This window comes from Ictidomys tridecemlineatus, unplaced genomic scaffold (genome assembly GCF_052094955.1).
Source record: "Ictidomys tridecemlineatus isolate mIctTri1 unplaced genomic scaffold, mIctTri1.hap1 Scaffold_46, whole genome shotgun sequence".
In the NCBI taxonomy this organism is placed as follows: Eukaryota; Metazoa; Chordata; class Mammalia; order Rodentia; family Sciuridae; genus Ictidomys; species Ictidomys tridecemlineatus.
The window spans coordinates 1,063,123-1,082,506 of record NW_027522984.1 but is presented as its reverse complement, the minus strand read 5'-3'; the positions used below and the strand labels follow the sequence as shown (position 1 = coordinate 1,082,506).

Here is a 19,384-nt window from a genome sequence, read left to right as displayed (position 1 = left end):
GTGTGCAGAAGAGGCAAAACCCACTCCTATGAGAAAGGCATTAACAACCAAATCTCCTTTTAGAGGTCCCACCTTCCATCACTTCAAATTACAATATGAGCTTTGAAGGGAATAAACCATAATCAAGCAATAGCAATGATTTTTGGAGACACTGGGGGAATAAGGTTTGAATAGAGAAATTGGAGGATCAGAGAAAGCCTTTCAAACTTTTTGAGCTCAGGCAGGCCAGCTACTAGAGCAGGATCCTAGAGAAGTCAATGGAAGTCCGTTGTCTCTGCCTCTGAAATATGGACTGGGATTTCTGTGGGTCAAAAGGGCTGGAAGTTGCTACTACTTCTGGTAGTGGCATGGGGCAGAATAAGTACAACCTGGAACATGCTGGAAGTAATTGCTGCTTCTGCTAAATTTCTCTGCCTTCCACATAATTTAAAAATATATCTTTTTAGCCAACCCTAACCATGACAAGAAGATGATTCTGAAAAATATAGTTCTAGCTTACCCAAATTGACCCTATACAAAACCACCATACACCATTTATTAGCTGCTTGATATTGAGCAAATTATTTAATATCTATGAATCTTTCTCTTTCTATCACAGTTTGGCATTGTCTTGAGGGTCATTGTCCTGGGTTTCTGGATGATGTCCTATTGCAGAGGATCTCTTACTTATAGGTATAAGTAATAGATTCTCTGCAACTGATGTGGACAATACTCCTCCCACTGGCCACTTAAGACCATTTGGCCATGTAGCTTCTGTAAATCTTTCCCTAGTTAGGGTCACCTCTCTTTTCCAGGCCCTCTGGGGTAGTCTACATCTGGCCCATGGAAAATGCAAACATCTGCTCTACTAAGCTCTCAGGGGTGCGCTCACCCTGAAGGTAGTGATCTGGACTCACTATCAGAGCAGAAATCCTGCCACAGCCACTTGCCTTTAGATTATCTTTAGGCCTGAGTCCCTTTACCCCCAAACATATATCAATGATTCCAGTCGAAACTCTTTTCCCTCTGGAATACCCACCTTAAGTGTTATAGCAAGAAAGAATCAACACCCTTGGTTGGAGGGGGAAGAAAGTGACATCTCTCTGCAGACAGTTCTTCAAGTGCACCTTTTAGCCTCAACCGTTAGCCTTCTGTCATTCCATGAGGAGGCAGGTAATGAGCTGTTGACCACCCACTTTACAAGTCTGAACAAATAGTCTTGCATCTTGATTTAGAATGTAGGGTTGCTTGAGAATAATTCATACCCCATTTTCTTTTTCCAATCTTTAATCCCTCTCTCAAAATTTTAAGATGGGAGGAGTTCCATTTGTCAACAAAAATAACAACTCTGCTCTAAGGAATAAAAAAATGATTTATTCAGAGCCAAACATGAGTAACCATGGGCTGGGAACAGATTCAAGTTCTCTGGAATGACATGGTTCTCCTGTGAAAGAAGTTGAATGGGCTTTTACAGTCACAGAAGAAAGTAGATGGGGACTACAAACAGATGGATAAATCTCTTCTAGAAGATTCAGGTGTTGTCTTTCATAAACTGAGGAAATCTTTTACAAGATTCAGATGTTATAACATTTTTATCAAGCTTATTATTCATTCCAAAAGTTTTATTTCATAGTCACAAGAATGCTAGGTCAGATACACAGGTCAATAATAAAAAGCTATTAAAGAGATTAAAGATAGCCCAAGATAACTTGGCTCTTTATCTGCAACATTCTCTCCACTCAAGATATGTTAGATGTCCAAGATCAAACAGTCTTCAGGCTCTTTGGAGATCTTTAGTTCACATGTTTAATATATGGTTACCTCGCATGGTACTTGAGACATGGTAGACATTCATTAATAGCAGTGATGATGGTACATTGCCAATCACCCAGCATGTAGGTCAATCCAACTTTTGAAAATACATAATCGTTTTCAAAAGTTGAACTCCCCTTCCAGAGTTAGTACCCTCATTAATGGTTTAAAAAGCAGTCGACTGGGCTTTCTTTTACCTATTCTACAAGGCTATTCCAAATACATGAATAGCCATCTGGGTCCAATAGCTGCTGTGCCCATGTTCACTGCAGAACCACACTTAGTGACAAACCACAAGCTTAAGGATATCGGGATCCAGTTTAGCTACTTGCCCTGGGGGAAGAGAGAAATGAATCCTCTCTACCCCGTAATGGAGTCCCATCTTAGCCCCAGCAGGTGGAGCAGGAATGTACAGTTATGTGCTAGACTGTGTGCAGCCTGTGTGCCCTGGTCTAGCCATCTGTCTTGATTAATCATCTCTGTGCTGAAATAGTTTGATGATACAAGTATCATCCTTGATTGTAGATATGGAAATACAAAAATCCACAGATACCCCAAACACCAGCAGCATACAGGCATGTACAATTATATGATTACCCCCAAGGTACATATGCAGTTTATTCCCTTTTTAAAGTATTTTTCTAGTTGTAGATGGACACAATATCTTTATTTATTTATTTTTATGTGGTGCTGAGGATCAAACCCAGTGCCTCACACTTAAGAGGCAGGCTCTCTACCACTGAGCTACAGTCCCAGCCCCTGCAGTTATATTCTTTAAGTTTAAAAGTAGAAACAACATGAACTTGGAAAGCATGAACTGTACTGATATATGGAGAGACAAAACCTTAGGGAAGGCTCTATCTGCTCCAAGTCTTCTCTATGGCATCTCTCTTAGTCTTTCTTTCTTTCTTATTTAAAATTCATTTATTTGTATGTTGTGCTGAGAATCAACCCAGTGCCTCACACATGCTAGGAAAGCGCTCTACCACTGGGCCACAGCCTCAGCCCCTCTCTCTTAGTCTGATGTCTTCAATTCTTTTCAGGTATCACAAGTGACAATGGAAGGGAATAAAGGGGACACAGGTACACTCAGTGTCAAACAAACAGGTCCCTCAGAGCAGGAATACAATGCAGTCTCATTTTCCAAATTGTGAAATGTACATATTGAGAAAGCTTAAAAAAAACACTTTAGCAGGGATTGGCAAAATTGTTCTATAAAGGCTCAGATAATTATTTAGGTTTTTGGGGGAGGGGGGACATATGGTCTCTCTTAAAAAATTCAACTCTGGGTCTAGGGATGTGGCTCAAGCCGTAGTGCACTCGCCTGGCATGCGTGCAGCCCAGGTTCGATCCTCAGCACCACGTACAAACAAAGATGTTGTGTCCCTCGAAAAACTTAAAAAATGAATATTAAAAAAATCTCTCTCTCTCTCTCTGTCTCTCCCTCCCTCCCTCCCTCTCCTCTCTCTTTAAAAAAAATCAACTCTGCTGTTATAGCACAAAAGTAGCCGATAATAATTAGGCAATAATAAGCAAATAAACATGGTTCTGTTGCAATAAAACTTTATTAACAAGAAAAGGTGACCAAGGAGTTTCATTTACAGACTCCTATAGCAGACTGTAAGAACCTAAAAGCAATCAAGGCTGGCTTCACAGCTTTCAGGGGTTGACAGGGGCTCCATTCCGTTTTCTCCAGAAAAGGCAAAAATAAATTCTCTTTGTAATGGCATTAGTTTTGTTTTTTTGTGTCCTGTGCTCTGGTGTTTTGAAGTTGTGGTAAAGTGATACAGTACTGGGCTTGAACCCAGGGGCACTTGACCCCTTTTATATCCACACCCCTTTTTACTTTTTATTTTGAGACAGAGTCTTGCTAAGTTGCCTGGGCTGACCTCAAATTTGTGATCCTCCCAATTCAGCTTCCCCGGTCACTGGGATTACATGTGTGCCCACTGCACCTGGATGCTTCTTCCCTCTTTCTGTGTGTATATCTCTAAATGTTTCCATTTTACTTCTGTCCTCTTGCACTCAAGCCATAAAAGTGTCCAGACTCTTTCACGTTAATAATTTTCCTCCTCCTTCTTTCTCTTCTTCTTCACCCCTACCTCCTCCTCCTCTTTTTCTTCCTTTGTTCTGGAGATTGAACCCAGGGGTGCTTAACCACTGAGAGACATCCCCAGCCTATTAATATTTTATTCAAAGACAGGGTCTCAGGAAGTTGCTTAGGGTCTTGCTAAATGTTGAGGCTGGCTTTGAACTTAGATCTTCCTGCCTCAGCCTCCTGAGCTGCTGGAATTACAGATGTGCACCACAGCACCTAGCTTCACATTCATTCTTGATAACTACTTTCCAGGTCTCTCATCAGTTCTGGGGTAAAAAGTGATGAGCAGTAATGAAAAGATCACTTGTCTGGGTGGGTCACTGGGCAGAACAAGCCAGCAGTCTGCTGTGTATCTTTGGGAAAATTATCTAAGCTCTCCAAGCCACCCTTTCCTTATCTAATAAATGAGCGAGTTAACTAACTGGCCCCTGAAATCCCTTCCAGCTTTGAGCTTGTGATTTTAGGAAGCTACAGCATAAACTCTGTGCAACTGTCTGGGGCCATTAATTAAGATGTCACTCACAGACCTTAAGGAAACTGCCAGGAGACAACAGAAATCCACTACATGATCTGTAACTAGCAACCTTCCTAAGGCCTTCACAGCTGAGGGGCAGAGGGTGCCTGTGAACTCAGAGGATGTGAGACTCAGCACACTAAGGGGAGATGAGGAAGACAATCCATGGAAACTAATTTACATTCTAGGCTCTCATTATACAGCTACAAAATGTATTACAAAATGTATTACAAATATTGACTTAGTTGGAAACAAGATCCCAGGGAGCTACTATTGGAAAGTGGGACAACTTCTCCATCAGATCCTCTCATGCGGGGCTTTTCTGGCCATGCAAAGGATACCCTTCAAAGCCCTTCAGATAAATATATGAATAGGTTTGGAGGAAATGTGACTTTGAGGAGCTAATAAAATAAACTACCAGATTGCAGCATGTGTCAAAGGAAAGCAGTCTCCTCTGAGCAGGGATGAGGGAGGCCAGGGAAGGTAGGAGAATGAGGTTGGCTGGTGCAGAGGCTGGCACTGGTTGGCTTATGATGAGCAGGGGCCTGGAGCTCTGTCCCTACCTCCTAGACACAGTCTTGAGGGTGAGGAGGGAATGGAAGAGCCCACATCCTGGCCTCCAGAAGAGCAGGCTTTTATTGCCTGACTCTGCTAAAGTTATCTCACTTGTAGTCTAAATAATTAACTTACCCATCCCTAAAGGAGCATTCAGAGAAAAACAAAACCCACCCCTGCCCTCAAGTTCAAGTTTCCACAGCACCCAGGGCAGGCCAGGAGGCTGGGAAACCATCCCAAGCTGCAAACGTGGCCTGACTTTAGAGGTTCACTGGGGTTAGTGACCTTCTGAAAAAGGCCAAGAGTTGCTTTTTGTATTTGAGCTAAAGTTGTTTGCAGTTTTGAAGCTTTTTTTAAAACCAAATGACACAAACAACAAAAACATAGAATGTGCAACAGGCTGTCCTCAATCTGATGGAGAAGGTATCCCACTTTTGTGGTCTACAAAGCCTAAAATATTTACTCTCCAACTCTTTCCAGAAATAGTATGTCAACCTTTATTCCCTCCTCCAGGTCCTTTCCCAGCCTTGAAGGAGGCAAGATTGGCTCTGATCAGCTCACTGACAACCACACCTGAGAGCCCACTCTATGCAGAGATTATAGTTGTCAGAGCACTGATATTTATAGTCCAGCAAGAATCTGACACCATTGTTCACCCCGTTAATAAAAAAGAAAGAAAAAAGAAAAAATACACTAGGGTGGGGTGAGGGAGACATCAGTCTTGATTCTACTGTATAAAGAGGTAGGCAGAGAGGGAGGAACTGAAACTAGTCCCAAATCATCTTATTTGCCTTCTTGAGGATCAGAAAACGGCATCATCCCAGTTGGTTTCTGATGACACCCTACCCCTAAAGCCCTGGTGATCCCCACCATCACAGAGGCTGCATCCAAGCTGTCATATGATGCCAGCTGATCCTCAGCCCTAGACAAAGGCTCCAGCCTACCATCTCAGCAGGTGAATTTGAAGTGACAGGACTTTGGCCAGCCCTACACTCCTCCCAGACTTTCTCCTAGAACCAGAACCTCTGAGAGCGTCACAGGCTAAAGACCACAAAAGAGATGGGTCAGAGCAGGCAATGGGGATGCCAACCGAGCACACCCACTGCAAGTGGGCTGAGTGATGTTTGTGTTATCATGGAGCTTATTTGGAGTTTGGGGGGCTTAGGGCAGAGTAGAGACAAAGTGACTCTACATCCTGGTGTGTGAAGATTCTGGGTTATTGCAGATAGGAGAACAGTAAACTTGGTCAAAGTGTCTAGCATGTTCCAAGAAAAATGTTGCTACTGTCCAGCCAATGCTTTACAGGATCAGGTGTAATAAGGAAGGTTCAGGTTGGAATCTCAAGGTCCATACTAGTGAAAGGCTGCAGTCTTAGAGATTTGAGAGACCAGGCTGTGAGCTCATGGGATAATCATCTCAACCTCAGCACTCTGAGGCTCAGTTTTTCTTCTCTCTCTCTCTCTCTCTCTGTCTCTCTCTGTCTCTCTGTCTCTGTCTCTGTCTCTGTCTCTCTCTCTCTCTCTCTCTTGGTAATGCTGGGGATCAAACCCAGACCTCTCACATATGCTAGGCAAGTACTCTACTATTGAGTTACACCCACAGCTCTTTTTATTTTGAGGCAAGGGCTTGCTAAATTTTCCAGGCTGTCCTCAAACTTGTGATCCTCCTGCCTCAGTCCCAGAGTTGCTGGGATTAGGTGTGCGCCACCACATCCAGCTTTCTTATCTGTTACAATAAACAAATGAACAGAAACCTGAGGTGCTTGGATGAGGCTGATTCTAAGGACCTGTGCATTCCATACCCAACAACACAGCTCAAACATGCTGTGACTCCACAGATGCTTCATTTCTTTCCTTCCCCAAGTCAATCCAATCCCATCCAAATGAGAGATTACTGGCCTGGCATAAGGAAGAAAGCTTTCCTTCAACTTGTTAGCAGTTTACCATGGAATCAGGGTGGATGGAAAGGTGCTGATTGTGAATTCTCATCGTTGTGCCTTGTGACCAGGGAGTAGCCAAAGAACTTCAAAAATTTTATCCCCAAACTCCTATCATGCCCTCAGCAGGTGGTTCAGAAGTCATGGTTCCATAGACTCTCAATGACCTAAATTATCTGTCTTCAATTCCCCAGCCCAACTGGATATTCCTTAAGGGCAGGAATTGTGTCTTGAACTTCTTTGTCTCTAGCAGAGCACAGTCTTCAAGATATGTGGTTGGAGATCCATCCATATCTACTTAGAGACTTGATTAAAATCAAGAGAGTTAATGCTGAATTTAACATGAAGCATGAGTCCAGGTAAGTGAATCTCTAAATTTGCTGGGTGATGACTGGATGCCATTCTTTAGTCCAATGCTCAATCAAGCTTCTCCTATCCAGGCTGTGATCCCTAAGAGCTATTGTGTTACCTAAACAGCAAACAATAGAAGACAAGGTGGATCCATTCCATTGTGCCAGAGACTCTCCAGGATATGCAGGTCACAATGCTGCTGGTCCCTTGCTCCTGAAGCAGTCCAGGCTGCAAAAGTGGCCCAGCTGGACCATGCAAACATAAATCAGGCACGCTTTACCTACTATTTGCTTCCAGGTCACTGTACAAATTGCAAGCACAGTGTAGGCTTTATGGGCTACAAACCTAAACATATAATGTGGTGACAAATTTTACAAGCTCTGTGGTGGGTCTCACTCTCATCTAGGCTTAGGTATAATCAGAATGGCTGTCTCCTTTCTCTGCCTACAGATAAGATGCTCTATATCTAGTCAAACTCCCTGCTCCATTTGTTCTGTGCTCTGGGAAAATTGTTGCTTTTTTCAAAACTGTTGAGGCTGCCTTTCTTTCTCTTCTTGTTTGTTTGCCTGTTTGATGTGTGTGGTGATGGGCACGGAATGTAGAAGGCAGTGCCTTGCCTTGCCTCACATTGTCACTCTCATCTGTACAAATGGTGATGACAAAGAGATGCAACTAATTAACCATGACACACATGGAATTGCTAACAACTTTAATAAAATTTTAATTACCCCTTGTTTCATAGGATAGGCAACAAACCATGAAAATAATAATCCTCTTCGGTGCTGTCACAGCAGACAGAACAATTTGACTAGAGGAAGGGAGGTATGAACTGTTTGGAGTTTAGAATTGTGGGAATGGGGGGATAGTCCATGGAGAAGTGTTGGGCAGAGTGACTACTATACCTGGAATTCAGGTAGGAGGAGAGACTCTTCCCTGAATTATCTAGATAGCTTCCCCAATTCCCCACTTTTTTTGTATAGACTTGATGTTTTCCAGAAGCAAACTCACTATAGGCAAAGAAGAGAAAACAAGGCATATGGACCATCAAAAAATATGCCAGAAAGACACTCCTGGATTTCTGATCCAGAGCCCTAACACCAGTCCTCAGAGTCTGACTGTACATGGAAGGACCACCTGGGGATGCAGTGAGTATCTCACTGCTCACAGATACCAACTTGGGTCATGCCATCCTGGATCCCCAGGGCTCCTGTGCCCCCTTGGATGCCCCAGGTGAAAGAGGAAGAAGAGGAGTAGAATGAGGTGTCCACCTGGATACCTTAGTGAGTTTTGACTTTGTGTCCACTGCTGCAGCTCCATCCCGACAGGTCTGGGAGCACCTTACACTCCTATCCTGGCAGGCAGGGCTCCATCTGACACCACCACCTCTGCAGGATGATAGAGGCTATTGGGATAGGAGGCAGGAGTGCATCTCTAAGCTCTCTGCAAGCACAGCCAGCAGTCAAGAGGGGGGGTGGGTCTGTGAATGAGGTACACATTTCCACACACCCCTGGCATAGAGTCCCGCGTTTCCCTTATCTTCTGCCTACTCTGGGATGCCCAGAGAGGAAGAAATGTTGAGGCCTGGGGACATAGCCCTACCAACTTTAATCCTACAGGTCCTAGCTTCTCACCAAAAACATTGAGGGGGAAAGGAGGCAGGTGAAGTTGTCTCTGAGGCAATCATGTCATTGTCACAGAGGTACCAATCTTCAGCTTGGTGTGTGTGAGCTACTATGCACCATGTGCAGAGGTCCACAGACCAGGAGGGCACAAGCTGGAATGCATGTGATCACACTGGGCATGGTTACTCAGATGCCACTTAAGCGTGAGAACAGAAGCCAGAGTGGGTAGGTGGGAAAGGGTGATGTGAAGGAATACAAGTGTTAATGTAAAGGCAGGGTTGAGAGTAGAGCATGTGGAAGAGGCTGGGGAGAGAGCAGTAGGTGAAGAGCCCACGTCCGACAGGCTGTGTGTGGCAGAAAGCCTAAAGTATGAGGAAACTTGTCTGTTGGTGTGGGCTGGGCAGTGAGGGACAGCACACAACAAGAGCTTTCCTTGTCTATAACACAGAGATAGTCATATCTACCCTCCTGTCCCCCAGAGGGTGCCCCATCATTTGAGACTCTGATCATGAAAGCCCTGAGATGGGTATGAAATTGGATCCCCAGAAGATGAAAAGGCCCAACCAGACCTCCTTATTTCTCTGCTCAGAGTCTCACTGACCAGGGCCTAGCTTCTCACTCACCATCCTCACAGGAGGGCTTTGCCCGCACAGTGCCAGCCACCTGGCTAGAAAAACAGGAGCATTTTACGGTCTGGGAGTGCTCCTCGATGTGGTTCCTGTGGCAGCAGCAGTGAGAAGCGATCACCTCACAGGTGCCCTGCTTTACAAAGACTGATGGGGCCAGCCACATCAGATCAGGTCCCCAGCCCAGGCCTCCAGACCTGCTCCCCTCCCACCCACCTGCTTGTCCTTGAGCCGCTTCTACCTGCTAGGGAGAAGGCCTTTCTTTCCTTCCTTTCTTGTTTGTGTGTGTTGGGTGGGAACTACTAGGGATTGAACCCAGAAGACCTCTACCACTGAGCCCCATCCCCAGCCCTTTATATTTTATTGGGAGACGGGGTCTTGCTCAGTTGCTGAGGCTGGCTTCAACTTGCCTCAGCCTCGGAAGTCACTGGGATTACAGGTGTGCACCACTACACCTGGCTGGGGGAAGGTTATTTAAGAGATTTCCAGGGCTTTGGTTTTAGCTCACTGATGGACCACATCCAGCAGCATCAAGTCCTGGGTTTGATCCCCAGCATCACACATAGAAAATATCTAATGGCAGGGGAGAAAGAAGCAGATGAAATCTTCCTGTTCCTCCCCAGTGAAGCCACACTCATCACCCTTTGGCAGACCCTGGGTCTGTGCAGAAGAAAGCTGAAGTCTGGCACCAGGTCCTGCCCCCACCTCCCTGCTTTCTCAGGGTGAGGGCAAGGGCCCCAGGGCTTACAGTGCATGAGGAGGATCATCCACTTATATAGGCTTCAGCCACCCCAGAAGGAAAACCCCAGAATTAGGCCAGGAGGCTAGACTTAAGCCCCCACCCGAGGGCCTCTCTCCCTGAAGAACACCTTCTGGCCTGGAAGGGACAGAGAACAGTGGGTCTGCCCAGGCATCCTCCTGGTGGGGATAGCAGAAGGGAGCAGTTGCCTGGGTGATAAACAAAGAAGGAGTCAGAACCCTGAAATCTATGGATTTTACTTTGCCTCCGAGATCTGCTCACTGTGTGGAACAGGGTGGGGTGTTATCCAGTTTTCCAGGTGTGCTGGAAAACCTCCTTCCCAGTCCCTGCTGCCTCTCCCTAACCTGTGGCAGTTGGAGGCTGCAAGGAAGCAAAGGCCAGGAGGGTCCACAGCCACATCAAGCAAAGTGCCAGCAGCCAGTGGCCTGAGTTCCAGTTCTGCATGGCCCTTTCACTCATCCTGTGGAGAGAAGGGCACACCTTGCATAGCTCCAGACAGGAGGGGCTCTCCTAGTGCCCAGCCCTAGTTGCTTCTCTGTGCTATGCCCTCTGAGAGGCAAGGGTGGGTGAGATGCCCACCTTGTCCCCAAGCAGCTCAAAGCCTGGCACAAAGTCACTGTAGGAAGCGATGGATGCCACAGAGAACAGGGAAGCAGGAAGGGAAGACCTGAGGAGGAAGTGACATTTAAAAGGGGTCTTAGAGCTGGGCACAGTGGCACACTTGTAATTCCAGCTGCTTGTGAGTCTGAGGCAAGAGCATCCAGAGTTCAGAGCCAGCCTCAGCAAAAAGCAAGGTGCTAAGCAACTCAGTGAGACCCTGTCTCTAAATAAAGCACTAAATAGGGCTGCGGATGTGGCTCAGTGGTTGAGTGCCCCTGAGTTCAATCCCTGGTATCCCCCCAAAATTTTAAAAATGGGCTGTGGTGTGGGAGGAACAATCATGCTAACTCCCATTTTTTTTCAGTTCTTAACCCAGGCATGCTCTTGAATTCTTCATGACTATTCCAAAAAGTAGGATAGTTATTACCTATTTTATAGATGAGCAAATGGAAACTCAAAAAGTCTGGACACAACCCAAACATCCACCAGTGAAGGACTGGCTAAATGCTTTGAAGAGAATCTGGGCAGTCTCTTCCAAACAGCTGTGGAAACACAATGGAAAATGCTTTATTTAATGATGCATGCAGTGATCTCCAATGATAATCCACTGTTAAGAGGGAGCAGGGACATGTGGGACGATGTGTATAAAATGTGTAAAAGAGAGGAATTATTTATGCTGCTTGAATAGGCATAAACTAGCTCTGGAGCCACATGTGGTGGTCTGTACATGTAAATCTCAGAAACTCTGGAGGCTGAGGCAGGATTGCAAGTTGGAGGTCAGCCAGGGCAACTTAGTGAGAGCTTGTCTCAAAATACAATACAAAGGGCATGCACTTCGGAGACCAGATAAGTCTGGCTGAAGATTCCTTAAATGGTGTGTCCTGTTAGTAGGTTCTATACCAGGCTCTGATGTCATTGGTGTAGGATCCATATTTTAATACTGTTCCTAACATTTCATTTAATAGCAAGATGTCTTTGACTTGATTTTATTCTTTGTAATTCTAGAAACGAGATTGTAGTTTAGCCATTAATGATATTTTTAAAAAAGGGATATGATTTCTTGCACAGTGCTTCAAAAGAGAAACAAGCTTCGGTTCTCAATGCTGACCTTTCTTTTTCAGGTACAAGTTTTCTAGCTCAGACAACGGAGAAAAACTATAGACAATTCTTGAAGCATTGGTTACACGTTGATTTTCTATATTGCAGGCAGATTGGGCTGTGATGGGTGGTGTGCAGGCAGTTACAGGATCTGACAACCTGGGAGGTTCTGTACTAAAATGTTACTTTGTTTCAGTTTTAGTACAACAAAATAAAGGTCAATTTCAGAAAAAAATAATTAAAAATAAAAAGGGCCAAGGAAGTAGCTGGCAATAGAGAAGCCCTGAGTTCAATCACTAATACTGCGCGCGCGCGCGCACACACACACACACACACACACAGCACCAAACCAAACCAAAGGATTGTGACAAGTATTTAAAAGGTTGAGTTATGTAGTTCCTAGAATATACAAGTCAATAAAATGTTGATAGGTTTCCTCCTTCTTTGTCCACCTCCTCAGTCATTTTAACAAGAAAGATCTACATGTATGTAAATACGGTATGTAACACATCAGACGGGGGCTAAGCGTCACTAACAGCACAATAATACAATAGGAGTGGGAACTGTATTCCTGGTTGGGGATCCAGAAGCACTTCCAAGAGTAGTACCCTTGGAGAAGTAGGTAGGAATTGGACTCAGGGAAATTCCAGGCAGTGGAAGGAAGGGAATATGAGGCAGAACGGTGGTCTGGGTCTGCAGGTCCCAGAAGGTCCGCAAGGATTCTAGTGGCAGAGAGTGGTCTTCTGCACACACCATGTCCCACTCCATCGCCCGCGCTGGCACCGGGTTTCCCAGTCCTGCCTCCCGAGAGCGTCCAGGTGGGGCAGGAGCGGGTGCTGTTTGGCCGCGGGAGGGTTGCAGCGGCCCTTCCTGATGCCACCCAGAGCGCCTCTCAACTTTCTCAACTTTCTCTACGCCCATCTTCCCCTAGGGGCTGGAAGGCGGGGCAGAGGCCGAGTCCTCCAGGGTCCCACCCGCTCCGGTCACCGCCCACTTCTCTGCAGTTCTGGCAGCTCGCAGCGACTCTCCTTCCAGCCTCTCACCCAGCCCGGGGCAGGAGCCCCAAATCCTCCCGCCGCAGCGGAGGCGACCCTTGGCCGCCTGGGGCTGGGCCAGAGGCCAGCCGAGCCAAAGGCTGAAGGAGGGCGGGGGCGGGGCTCGACCCCTAGGGTCATTCTCAGCCGCCTGCAATGGCCACGCAACTGGAGGCAATGGAGCGGAAGGTACAGGAGTCTGGGCAGGGGGAGAAGAGCGTACCAGTTCCTGGGAGAACACTTTCCTCCTCTCCACTCGCTGGGAGCTCGGGCGGGTCCAGCGAGGGGTTTTGGCCTGTTCCCTCCCCTTGGACGCGGCATCCAGGCTGCGCTGGGGTCCAGCCTGCTTGGCTCCTCCCAGACTGCAGCGAGGGGCCCCAGGAGCGGCCTGGCAAGGGATCTCTCCTGCTAAGGCCCTGATCGGAGCCCTTTCCCTTCCCTCCTGGTTTCCCCCTAGCCTCCCCCGCGGAACAAGGGAGCGGCCTTGTTCTCCCTCCACGAGGGAACCCAGCCCAGTCGCCCTGGCTAGCCCCAAGCTAGACGGCCCAGCGTGGACCTGGCCTGGGGTGCTGGGGATGGGCTGGGAGTTCTCCCAGGCCCGGACGGGTGGAATGGAGGGAATAAGGGCGCAGTATGACCCTTGGGGGCTGCCATTGTTCTGCAGAGGTTGGACACTGCCCTCGACAGTCCTTGGAAACTACCTGGGGCATGGGGTAGGGGAGACCGGGAAGGATCCAGCCCGTGTGTGTTCGTTCATGTGTGAAGGAATCTACCCTCCACACTCCCCAGCTAGGCTAAAGATTTATTTTAGGGGTGCCGGCTGGGGAGCCCGGGGCACAGAGTTCTCTCAGTTCTGGCTTTAAAGTTGAGGAAGAGGTGTCAACTGAAGAGTGAGTCTTTCCCAAACTTCAGGGGAAGTGAGCCAGGTAGGAGGCCCACTGGATCTGCGGGAAAATCAAGAGAATGAGCTAGGTATCCCACATATCTTGTCTCAGGGGAGGCGCCAGAAGTTCCAGGCTCCGTTCCAGCTCCACTTCAGTCTCTGCGTGGGGTTTGGTTGCCCCTTTTAGGGTCAGTGGGACAGTTCCTCTGGGGTTTCCTCTCACAGGGAACTATTGTTCATGCTATCTTGGCCTTGGGCCTTGTGTCCTGGCTTGGCCCTGGCTGCTTGCTCTTCTGGCCCAACCAGAGCCTGGAGGGAAAGTCTTCTGAGCTGGGGGTTCCAGGTCACTTAATTCATGTCCTTGTCCTGAAGTTCTGGCCTCTGCCTCCCACCATCTGGTGCCAGTTGCCTTGCTGGGGGATGACAGTGGCGCACTCTTGCCTAAGTGACTGGTAGATCAGTAGTGATTGTTCTCTATCCGCACTGCCTGGGTTGGAGTTACCCCAACCCATGTTTACACAGCTGCATAAGTTGAACTAATGGGAGTAGGTGGGGGAGTTGGAAGAAATCCTAGTGTCAGTCACCTAGGTAGACTTCAATGAACCCCTGTTTGGAAAGGGATGTGCTGGCAGGGCACATCTTCCCTGTCATTTGGGGTATCAGCAAGAGCCCCTCTGTGATCCTGAGAGTGGTTCTGATAAATTCTCAGTGACTCATGTCCTCTTCCCCCACATCTCAGTTTTCTGAAGGTGTAAGTGGAGGAGAGGGAGGGGCCCCCTAGCATCTCACTGTTGAAGAGAAACAGCCTGGGGCTGGAGTATTCTGCTTCCTAAAAAGCAGACCCAGGCTATATAATGTGAAGTGGTGGAATGCAGGGACTAGAAGAGCTCAGCCCAGCATGAACGGATGTGGGACTGAGGAAAAACTAGGTTTGAGGCAGAGATCAGGTTACCTACCATACCCTGTGCTCCCTGCCTAGTTGGTGGAGGGACTGGTCCTCATTTGTCATTTCTTTTGGGGCTCCTCCCAGCCCAGGCTCTAGCTCCCTCCTTCTTCCCAACAGCCTAGATTTCATTTCAGCTCCAGAGCCCACCCTCTCTTTCTCCCTGACTGCAGGGCTGGGAATCTAGCTGGGTGGAGTTTGGCTCCCCTCCCTGGGGAAGGAGGAAGTGAGGGGAGCTGTGAAGGTGTGATGAACTGCAGGTGTGATGAACTGCTCCTTCATGTGTGTTGGTGACGAGGGACACATGCTAACCCTGGGAAGCTGACCCCTTGCCCTGAGTCACAGGGAGGGGTGGGCAGGGCATAAAAGTGAGCTGGACAGAGGGAGGAAGAGGCTATTCCAGAGTGAGTGGAGGTGATTCCCTAGTGGATTATTCTGTCCCTCTGCTGTGGTGGATGCATGACTCCCTACAGTGTAGTCATTGTCCCCTACTAGGGGCTGAGTAACCTAGTGTTGCCACCAGGCCCAGGAGGAAGAGGGGAGGAAGGCAGGCTGTCCGAATGTGTGCTGTGGGCACTGCCTGGACTGAGCCTCCTTTGTGTGACCCGGGGTTTGGGGACAGGGTGGGGTGGGTCAGAGAAGCTGCTGGCTGCTGCCTCTGTCCTCTGTCTGGGTTTTCCTCCTCCTGCTGTCCTTTCCACCTCTGAGGTGACATGTAGAAAGGCAGAGACTCTGGAGGCATACAGCCTGCTTTGAGTGCTGTCCTTGACACTCTGATTATCTAACCCTCAGAGAGTTTCCTTGTTGGTCAAAATGGGAAGTGCACCATTCACCTAACAAGCCACTGGAAACTGAGGTAAATAATTTTTGTCAAAATACCCAACAAAGAGTGGGCACCTTGGGGCTTTATAAATATTCCTTCTCTTACGTATCAGCCACCCAGTAAGTGGTTATGCTAGTATCTGGTTTTGTAGAGGGACTCCTTGTTTTTGACTAGGCAGGCGTGACTCAAGCTGAGGGACAATCTGTTCTAGATTACACTTTAGCAATTATTAAACCTTAAATGTATCAAATCTTGTTACAAATTAAATCTGTCTCATGACTCCAATATGCAAAGCAGATAAAAGCTGGCTTTTCTCGAGGCATCCCTGAACACCTTGCTGAATGTTTCCCTTCAATTGAGTGGATAACGTTGAAAGTCATGTTTTCTGGTTCCCAAGTGGGTTCTTCCACCTCGCACTGCTATATTTTAACCCATTGGAGAAGACCTGTCCCTGCCCCAGAAATTAGGAATCTTAAACTCTGTTTCCTACAGGATTGGTGCTTGGCAAGAATGTGCCAACGCAAGCCCCCTTTTCTGTTTTCTCTTCCAGGTTTGTGGAGAGGTTTTGGAGGCCACAGAGCAGTTTTTGGACTACCAGTTTTTTCCCCAAATCCCTACTGCCTCTTGTTTGCCAGTCCCAGCCATGGCTGCAATCAGAAAGAAGCTGGTGATTGTGAGGGATGGTGCCTGTGGAAAGACCTGCATCCTCATTGTCTTCAGCAAGGATCAGTTTCCAGAGGCTACTTCCCTACTGTCTTTGAGAACTATATTACAGACATTGAGGTGGACAGCAAGCAGGTAAGGCCAAGAGCCCTTTTCAATCCTGCCTTGGAACTCTGTTCTTGGTCACGTAGTATGTCCTTCCTTACCACTCACTCACATTTTGTTTTATTTTCCTGTGGGAACAAGTAAAATTTGAGAAATGAAACTGTACTTTTAGAAAACCTGGATATAGTCACATATGGAGGTACATGCCTATCATGCCAGCTACTCAGGAGGCTGAAGCATGAAGATTGATCACAAGTTTGAGGTCAGTGTGGGCAACTTATCCAGACCCTATCTAAAATAAAAAGGGCTGGAGTGTAGCTAATTCGTAGAGTACATGCCCAGCATGCGTGAGGCTCTGAGTTAATCCCCAGTACCCCAAAGAAAACCTGGATATATCCTCTGGTTCTACCACATACTCGCTGTGTAATCAGGGCCAAGTCCCTTTGCTTCTGGGTTTAAACTCCCCACCACCACAAAATGGTGATGATAGCATGACTTACCCCAAAGGAGTGTGAGAATTAAAGTGGTATTCACGATAGCAATTCATTTGAGATCACAAAAATCAAACACATTTTAGTGATTTTTGTGGGAGAGGGGTTACTAGGGGTTGAACCCAGCAGTACTTTGCCACTGAACTACATCCCCAGCACTTTTTACTTTTTTAAACAAATTGAGACAGCGTCTAATTAAGTTCCCCAGGATGGCCTTGAACTTGGTAATTCTTCTGTCTCAGCCTCCCACATTGCTGGTTTATAGGTATGCAGCAGTGCACCCAGTTTACATCTTAGAACTTTAAAGAAAGACTCAATTGAGTTTGTTATGACTGTGATTAATATGGTGCCTTGCACACATCAGGACTAGTGGTTTGAGAGGATCTCTGGGTAGTAGGTTGGGGCCCTTGGGGTCAGCTATGTATTGCCCATTTGTCAGGTGGAGCTGGCTTTGTGGGACACAGCAGGGCAAGAAGACTATGAATGTCTTCAGCCTCTCTCCTATCTGGACACAGATGTCATCCTCATGTGCTTCTTCATTGACAGCCCTGACAGCCTGGGTGAGGACTTTGGAGAGAGGTGGTGGAGACACTTTGGAGTCAGCCATCTTCAGAGGCTGTGGGGATGGAGTCACAACGGCCACACAGGCTCTGCTGGCTCCTTTGTTGTGGCATCTCCAGTGTTTGGAAGGGCTTGGGGGAGGATATGCTACAAGAGACGGGGTTTTGAGGTATGAAGGAGACTATCAGCCTCAGACTGCTATGGGAAGGAAGACCAGTGCTCACATGCTTAAACTGAGGTACCTGTTGGGACATGTTAGAGCAGAAAACATTCCTGAGAAGTGGACCCCGGAGGTGAAGCACTTCTACCCCAATGCGCTCATCATCCTAGTGGGGAATAAGAAGGACTTGAGGCAAGATGAGCATACCAGGAGAGAGCTGGCCAAGATGAAGCAGGTGGGTGGGGCTGCCTGATGGGGAACCCTGGGGAGGAAGGTGCCCTCTAAGGGGTTGCAGTCTGGGGCAGAAAGGAGCTCTCTCTTCAGCCCACTGTCCTGTGTTAAGCAGTCATAGTGATATCTACACTCCTCCTCTCCCATGTGTGTGCCCTGCTAAGAACCAGAAGGAACCTCAGTATCAAATCAGATGATCATAGAATGAAGTGACTTGTCCAAGGTCACTTGGCATTTTAATTTATTCCAGTTTATTATTCTGTCTTTGGAATTGGGGCTACTAAGATGAATAAGGAAGTCCTTGTCCATGGGGAGACAGCTTATGTTTCACTTAGGGTATGCAGACTGTGCCATCAGTGTACCTGGGGAGGAAGGGCATCATCAATGGCTGAAGAAAGGCTTAGAGGGTGAGGGAGCTGGCTTATTCAGGGTCTCACTAAGTGGCCCACTGACCAGAGGAAGAGTTTATTACATGAAGCTGCCAGGGTATGGAATAGAGACTATCTTGATAAAATAATTATATAAGGCAAGGTTTTAAACTGGGGACAGCAGGCAGAGGATGGGTTGGGGGGATGATGGAGAAGGTAGTCATTTAGGAGGTAGCTGACACACATTCAGGCAAAACATATGTGGACCATAGGGTCTGCAACTAGGTGGGAGAGGAGGGGCTAGTCTGGGGACAACTTTTAATGTAAACATGAGGTTTAGATCCCTGCCTGGGGCAGCCGGGGCCTGGATGCTTTGTAAGCTCAAGGCTGGAGGAGGTATTTGTTATGGGTGATGTGGTGTGAGGTGCACTTAGCCAACAGCTTCCTCTGCCTTATCTTCTGTCTTCTCAGGAACCCGTCGGATCTGAGGAAGGCTGGGATATGGCAAATCATATCAGTGCCTTGAGTGCTCTGCCAAAACCTATGAGGGATTGCAGGAAGTTTTTGAGATGGCCACTAAAGCTGGCCTCCAGGTCCACAAGAATAAGCGCCAGAGGGGTTGTCCCATTCTCTGAGATCCCCATGGCTCCTGATGCCCTTTTCCTTCACAGGGGCTTAGGGATCACCCACCTGCCCTTGAGCTCCACCCTTAGGACTCCATGCTGAAGGCTCCTTTTTCCAGTTTCCTCATGCCCAGGATTGCATTCTTTCCCTAGCCCCCAGAGTGGTGACAGGTCTGCCCTCCCTCCCTGTCCTCTGGGAGCTGGGCCTGTGGCCTGCCCTTCTTGAGCAGTCCCTCTCCCTGCTGCCTTGGTCCAGGGGTAGGGCTCTTGCTCCCTTTGGCCCTCCCCAGAGGATGGTCACACACCAGCACTTTATATACTTCTGGCTCAGAGGAGCATTTCTAGGGTAGGTGGATTGGGGTTTCTCCTTTGGGCAGGGGCCTTGTCTCTCACTGCACTTGTTGGGGGGCATGAATAAAGGCCACAGGTTCCAACACGTGTGTGGCAGTTTCCTGTTTCCTTTGTCTGGTTCCTATCTTAGCTACAAGCCCAGAGTCCCATCTCTCTCTTCATTTCCAAGTTGCTTGCCAGACTGGCCCCCTGTTGGC

The 19,384-nt window shown here is 47.6% G+C and overlaps 2 pseudogenes across 1 annotated transcript; one reads left to right on the top strand and one right to left on the bottom strand.

Moving 5' to 3' along the window:
* Nucleotides 1-7,311: 7,311 nt before the first annotated feature.
* Nucleotides 7,312-10,712, bottom strand: LOC101974920 (chemokine-like protein TAFA-3; annotated as a pseudogene).
* Nucleotides 10,713-12,894: 2,182 nt separating this feature from the next.
* Nucleotides 12,895-19,272, top strand: LOC144373686 (rho-related GTP-binding protein RhoC-like; annotated as a pseudogene). The gene is made up of 3 exons (XR_013433269.1): nt 12,895-13,174; nt 16,185-16,432; nt 18,685-19,272. The product of XR_013433269.1 is annotated as a rho-related GTP-binding protein RhoC-like (transcript).
* Nucleotides 19,273-19,384: the final 112 nt, after the last annotated feature.